This window comes from Prionailurus viverrinus, chromosome D2 (genome assembly GCF_022837055.1).
Source record: "Prionailurus viverrinus isolate Anna chromosome D2, UM_Priviv_1.0, whole genome shotgun sequence".
Classification (NCBI taxonomy): domain Eukaryota; kingdom Metazoa; phylum Chordata; class Mammalia; order Carnivora; family Felidae; genus Prionailurus; species Prionailurus viverrinus.
Genome location: NC_062571.1, coordinates 12249087 through 12257001, shown reverse-complemented (window position 1 = coordinate 12257001; position 7915 = coordinate 12249087).

Below are 7915 nucleotides of genomic sequence, written 5' to 3'. Positions count from 1 at the left end.
ATCATGACCTGAGCTGAAGTTGGAGGCTTAACCGACTGAGCCACCCAGGTGCCCCTATGATTCACCAAATTTGTTAACGCTCCGGTGAATCAGAGCTTTATTTTCTTGTGAAGATTTTGTATATACAGCTAGGGAAAAAATTAGACACACACAGAAAAAAAAGATCTAAAAGAAATTAGACTTGAGCCAAAGAGAAACAAGTTTGTGATGAGGAAACATTTCAGCCAATTGAAATTATTTCTCTGCCTTTGATGCATTACTATTAGCTACATCATCGTGAAAATAATGCTTGAATAAAAAAGGAGCTGCTGAAAATGTGGTAGTCTGGTGAAAATTGGCCACTATAGTATGCGTATGGTATGCATGTAATTAAGCATACACATAATTTTAGAACAAGAGGGTTTCTGGAATTTGTCAGGAGACCAATTTTACAGCTGTAGAAACAGTAATAGCTTCCAGTTCAATAAAATACACTTACTTCAACATGAGGAAATTAATTCTCGAACATTTTTTATGAAGAAGTCTTCCTTTGCTTGCTAAGCTTTTCTTTCTCTTGGTCAGGACAATAATTTGTTTTCGTTGAGCCCCTTAGGGAAATGGTGCATCTCAGGCCCATTCTGAGTGTGCTGACCACTCAGAACCTGGAGCATGCTTCAAATTTGTGTCTCCCTCTCTCTCTGCCCCACCGTGCTTGTGCTGTCTCTCTGTGTCTCTCAAAAATGAATAAATGTCAAAAAATTTTTAATTAAAAAAATAAACATTTAAAATAAATAAAGTAAATAAAATAAAATGTCAATATTTGCAGTATTCTAGAAGTTACATTCTTTCCAACCAATTAAGCCAAAACATCCATGTAAAACATGTGAAAGCTTGCATAGTTTACTATTTTTTAGAGACCTTCTTATTTTTTAAAAGCAGTTTTAGGTTTACAACATAATTGGGAGGAAGGTACAGAGATTTTTCATGCCTCCTGCACACACACAGCCTTCCCCATTACCAACATCACCCACCAGAATGGGGTATTTTTTGCTAAGGAACATTGACACATCATAATCACCCAGAATCCATAGTTTACCCAAGGGTTCATTCTTAGTGTTGTACATTCAATGGGTTTGGACAAATGTGTAGTGATGTATGTCCATCATTATAATATTACACAGAGTATTTTCACTGCTCTAAACGTCTTCTGTGTTCTACCTGTTCATCTGTCCCCCACCCCCTGCTCCCCACCTATCCTTGACTTCTGACAACCACTTCTCATTTCATTGCCTTTTCCAGAATGTCATATAGTTGGAATCCTACAGTAGGTAGCTTTCTTAGCCTTCTTTCACTTAAAAATGTGCTACTATGGTTTCTCCATGTCTTTTCATAACTTAATAGCTCATTTGTTTTTAGCACCGATTATCTGGATATAGCACAGTTTATTTGTCCATTCACCTACTGAAGGACATTTTGGTGGCTTCCAAGTTTGGGCAGCCATGAAGAAAGTTGCCATAAACATCTTATGCAGGCATAAGCTTTCAATTCCTTTGGGTAGATACCAAGGAATGTGATTGCTGGATCATATGGTTAACAGTATGTTTAACTTGGTAAGAAACTGCCGAACTGTCTTCCAGAGAAGCTGTACCATTTGCATTCCCACCAGCAATGTAGGAAGAGTATCGACTGCTCTACATCCTGACTGGCATCTTGGCGTCTGGATTCGGGCAATTCTAATAGGTATGTAATGTTATTTCATTGTGGTTTTAATTTGCATTTCCCTAATGACATGTGATGTGAAGCATCTTTTCATATGCTCATCTACCATCAGTCTATCTTCTTCAGTGAGGTGTCTGTAAGGACTTGGGCCCATTTTGTAAATTGGGCTGTGTTTTTATTGTTGTGTTTTAAGAGTTCTTTGGATATTTTGGATGACAGTCCTTTATCAGGGGTGTCCTTTGCAAGTATTTTCTTCCAGTCTGTATCTTGTCCTCTCATTCTCTTGACTTTATCTTTTAGACAGATGTTTTTACTTTAATGAAGTCCAGGTTGTCAATTATTTCTCTCATGGGCCATGTCTTTGGTATGTATCTAAAAAGGCATCACCATACCAAGGTCATCTAGGTTTTCTCCTTTGTTAGTTTTTTTTTTTTTTACGAGCATATTTGGGTTTTTTAAATTTTGTTGATGTTTATTTTTAAGAGAGAGAGCCAGAGCATGAGTGGGGGAAGGTCAGAGAGAGAGGGAGACACAGAATCCGAAGCAGGCTTCAGGCTCCTAGCTGTCAGCACAGAGTCCGACGTGGGGCTCAAACTCTCAGTGACATCATAACCTGAGCCGAAGTTGGACACTTAACTGACTGAGCCACCCAGTGCCCCTTCTTTGTTATTTTCTAGGAGCTTTAGAGTTTTGCATTTTACATTTAGGTCTATGATCCATTTCGAGTAAATTTTTGTGAAGGGTGTAAGGTCTATGTCCAGATTTTTTTTTTTTGTGTATGAACGTTCAGTTATTCCAGGACTATTTGTTGAAAAAATTGTATTTGCTCCATTTTATTGCCTCTGGTCCTTTGTCAAAGACTAGTTGAGTATATTTATGTGAGTCTACTTCTGGGCTCTTTATTCTTTTCCTTTGATCTATTTGTCTATTCTTTCACCAATTAACACACGGACTTGATTACTGTAGCTTTATAGTAAGTCTTGAAGTCGATTAGTATCAGTCTTCCAACTCTTCATCTTCAATATTATGTTGGCTATTCTGGGTCTTTTCCCTCTGTGTATAAACTTTAGAATCAATTTGTCAATATCCATATGATAGCTTCCTGGGATTTTGAGTGAGGATACATTGAATCTACATCTTGATAATATTGAGTCTTTTTATCCACGAACATTGAATATCTCCCCATTTCTTCTTTGCTTTCACTCATGAGAGTTTTGTAGTTTATCTCATATATATTTTGTTAGATTTATACCTGGGTATTTCATTTTGGGGGGCGCTAATATAAATGATATTATGTTTTTAATTAAAAAATCCACTTATTCATTGTTGGTATAAAAGAAAGCAATTGAATTTTGTACATTAACCTTGTATCCTGCAACCTTGCAATAATCGCTCATTAGTTACAGGAGTTTTTTGGTTGATTCTTTCAGATTTTCCACATAGATGATCATGTCATCTGTAAACAGAAGCGGTTTTACATCTACTTTCCCATCTGTACATCTCTTTTTTCCTTGCCTTGCCTTATTGCATTAGCAAGGACTTCTAGTACCATGTTAGAGGAAAGGTTACATCGTTTTTCAAAATTCTATCACAGGTTATGTGAGTAGAAATGTTTAAAGACCACTTATCTAAAGTAGTATATGGTCAAGCCGGCACTGAGTTCCCTTTCTTTCTCAACTCCAGAGCTCAAAGCTCATAAATAAAGCTCCATATCATCTCCAGGTAATGCTTGGCTTGCTGCTTTCCTGACTCTCCCATTTCCAAATTAACAAAAGTATCAACATGCCTCACCTCACACAACATGAAAGGTTCATCAGTTGGCAGTCACAGTTTAACCTAAAAGCCGTTTTTGTTAAAAGAGACCATTTTATTTATGAAAATAAACCATTTCATTAAAATAAACAACTCCTTACTGTGGCTCCAATGCAAAAGACCATACAATTCAGCCTCACCTTTCTACTAGAGATAGTTTTAGAGTGCAATATTATAGCCAAAAATATACCTGAATTATAGAGAAAAAAGTGAATATAACCACTAAGGGGGAAGGAGATTTTGGATGATTGTTGCCCATTCTGCAGAGCCCTTAAGCCCAGCCAACCTGAGCAAGGTATGGTTAGGTCATAGGACACCTCTGTGCATATTAGAAAGAGGTGGTCCTAACCCCACCCTCACCCCTTCCTCCTGGAGATGCAGCATCATGCCAGTTGGGCATGTCAAGTAGAGACTGCATTTCAGCTACTGTGTCTTAGCTCAGCTGTTGCCCTCATATAAACATATGCAATGACTCCTTGCCAGCCAGCCAGAAAAAGAATGTAGAAGAGTAGCGCTGTTCTGGGTTAATTACCTTGGACCTCTCCCAATTTGCATTTATTATTCCCACGCTTCTGTTCCTGGACGGAAGCTTTCATATTTCCTCCTGGCCCCTCTTTGAAGTCTCCCAGCTTTCCTTCCTGGCTTCTTGACTTTGGTCTTCCCTGTGGTTCCTGGTCCTGCTCACTCCTTTGGTTTTGGTTCTCCTGTCATCTCAGGTGACAGGTTCTCCACTGCAACCCCTCAGGGGTCACCCCCAACACCCCTTTCCCATAAGAGTAGCCTGGACCTTCCCCTAAGGTAGACTAGGAACAAAGGATTTGAATGAACTCTCCAAAAGTACTTAAACTCATGTCTAGCAAAATTACATAGTGCTTAACTTTGACACAAAAATGTCACTTCTCAGAATCTATCCCAGAGACAGTGTGCAAATATACAAAAAGATGTGTGCAAACCTATACTCTGAAGCATCATTTATGATAGCAAAAGGTCCACAGGGTGAACAAACCATGGTACTAAAGGATTCTGCATTCAATTCCAGTGTGTGTGTGTGTGTGTGTGTGTGTGTGTGTGTGTATGCGTGCGCGCACGTGTGTGAGTGTGTGTTGGGGGAGCAGGGTGTTTCCCCACACCAACAAGCAATTGTCTGACACCAGCTGAGGGTTCCTACAATTCAACTCAATTTTGACATATCTACCCAGAGATAGAATCAGACTCCTTACGGGTTCAGTCCTACAAGACCACCTTTCTACCTCAAATGCCAGTGGCACCCGTGCTTCTGAAGGACCCACTGTAGATTAAATGTTCCTCGGACCCTTCCTTGGGCTCAATTTGCTACAGCAGCTCACAGCTCAGAGAAACATTTTTTACTAGCTTACCAGGTTATTCTGAACAGATGTAACTCCAGAACTGCAGATGGAAGAGATACGCAGGGCGGGTGTGGAGAAAGGGTGCGGTTTCCATGTCTTCCCTGAGCCTACCGTTCTTTCTAAATCTCTAGGAGTTCAGCAACCCGGGAGCTCCCTAGCCCCATCCTTTAGGATGGCTGGCAACCAGCCTCCATCCTGAAGTGCGGTCCAAAAGTCACCTCATTAGCATAACAAAAGGTGCCTTTCTGACTCTCATCACTTCGGAAATTCCAGGGAGCTCTGTGTCAGTAAAAGGGACAAAGACCAAATGTATATTTCTTACTACACATCACAATATCACAGTTACATCCAGGCAATAGTACAGTATGCAGCTGAAGAGGAAATGAGGAATATTTGTGTATACTATTGTGGAGTGGTCATCAGGCTATACGTGAAGTAAAAAGGGCAAAGTGCAAAACTATGCACAGTGTGCTATCTTTTCTCTACAGTGTGAATGTGAATATAAAAACCATCTACATGTATTATGTGTAGAGTCAGGGAGGGAATAGGATGGAGAGGACAGGGATGGAAACTAGGATTCCACAAATGTATTCTATTTGTTTTGTTTTGTTTTGCATTTATTTTTATTTTGGGGAGAGCACAAGCAGGAGAGGAGCAGAGAGAGGGGGCCAGAGGATCCAAAGCCACTCCGTGCTGACAGGTTAACAGCAGCAAGCCCAATGCGGGGCTTGAACTCAACGAACTGTGAGACCATGACCTGAGCTGAAGTCAGACACTTAACCGACTGAGCCACCCAGATACCCCAAACGTGTCTTATTCGTAAATTTGTTTGTAAATTTGGCATTGGGACCGTGTAACTATTTCATAAGATTATAATCCAGAATTAAATCGAAGTGAAATAAACTAAAAGCAAGCCTCAAGAATTGAAAACAAAAATGAAACTAATGAATCTAATGGTGTATTGAGTTGGTGGCTTATTGACACAGAGATAAATTATTTCAAGTTATTATTGCTTTTTAAACTGTGGTTAACACAACAGAGGAGTTACCATTTAACCATTTTAAGTGCACAGTTCAGTAGTGTTAAGTATATTCACATTGTTGTACAACAAATCTCCGGAACTATTTCATCTTACAAAACTGAAATCCTATCCCCATCAAACACCTCCCCATTTTGTCCTTGTCCCAGCCCCTGGAGGCTACCATTATACTTTCTGTTTCTATGAGCTTGACTTTGTTAGATATCTCATGTAAGTAACTGTCTTTTTGTGACTGGTTTATTTCATTTAGCATAATGTCCTCAAGATTCATCCATGTTGTCACATGCAACAGGATTTCCTTCCTTTTAAAGGCTGAATGGGGGCGCCTAGGTGGCTCAGTCGGTTAAGCGTCAGACTCCCGCTCAGGTCATGATCTTGCAGTTCGTGAGTTCGAGTCCCTCATCGAGCTCTGTGCTGACAGCTCGGAGCCTGGAGCCTGTTTCGGATTCTGTGTCTCCCTCTCTCTCTGACCCTCCCCTGTTCATGCTCTGTCTCTCTCTGTCTCAAAAATAAACGTTAAAAAAATATTAAAGGCTGAATAATATTCTACTATATGTATTATATACGTATATGTATATGTATATATACAGTATATAATATTTTGTTTATTCATTCCTTGATCAAAGGACATTTGAGTTGTTTTCCATTTCTTGGATTGTGAATAATGCTGTTGTGAACACAGGTGTGCAAATATCTCTTTGAGATCATGTGTTCAGTTTTCCTGGATATATACCCAGAAGCAGGATGGCTGGATATGTTGCAATTCTATTTTTAATTTTTTTAAGGAATTGTCATACTATTTTCCATAGAGGCTACATCATTTTGGTGCATTAATAGTGCATAAGGATTCCAATTTCTCCACATCCTTGCCAATACTTGTTAGTTTTTCTTTCTTTCTTTCTTTCTTTCTTTCTTTCTTTCCCTCTTCCCTCCACCTTTCTTTAGTAAAGCCATCTTAATGAGTATGAGGTGGTGTCTCATTGTGGTTTTGTATTTTTCTGTTTTTGTTTTTGTTTTTGTTTTTTTAAGCAGGCTTCATGTTCAGTGCAGAGCCCCACACAGGGCTTGAACTCACCACCCTGAGATCAAGACCTGAGCTGAGATCAAGAGTCAGAAGCTTAACCAAATGAGCCACCCAGGTGCCCCCTCACTGTGTTTTGGTTTACATTTCTCTAATGATTAGTGATGTTGAACTTGTTGGTCATTTGTGTATCATCTTTGGAGAAATGTCTGTTCAAATTCTTTGAACATTTTTGATTTGGGTTATTTGTTTTTTGTTGTGGAGTTATAGGATATATATATATATATATATAGTATATAGTATATAGTGTGTGTGTGTATATATATATAGATATATATATATATATATATATATATATATCGTATATAGTGTGCTAACTCCAGGTTTGGCAGGAAATAACCTGTCACAGAAATTCTAATGAGCTGTGTAAATACAAGCTAGAAGACAATTAGTTATACACAAGAAGGATTGGTTAAATATTCATATTGCATTGCTGAGGGAAGCCTTTCAATAGTATTAAGAATCTCAGCTACTTTGCAAGAACAAAGATCACAATGAGCATTAACAGTTACTTACATCATCCTTTTGAATTTTAAAATACATGTGTATAATTACTTATTATCTAACTCCCACTAGATGGAAGCTCCAATGGGAGCTATATTTTTTACCCATTGTATCTCTAGCGCCTAAAATATTACCTAGTATAATATATATGTGACTTTAAGTATTTTATTGTTTCTACTTTTAAAATTACATAATTTCAGATATATTCTCATATAAAATAACTATACATTATTCTGTAGTTAACATACCTTAGTTTGCTAAGACTTTCAAGAAAAGTATTTTATTTTTAACTTTTAAAAAATATTTATTTATTTTGAGAGAGAGAGAGAGAAAGGGAGGGGCAGAGGGAGAGAGAGAATTCCAAGCAGGTTCCATGCCCACCGTGGAGCCCAACTCGGGGCTTGATCCCATGAC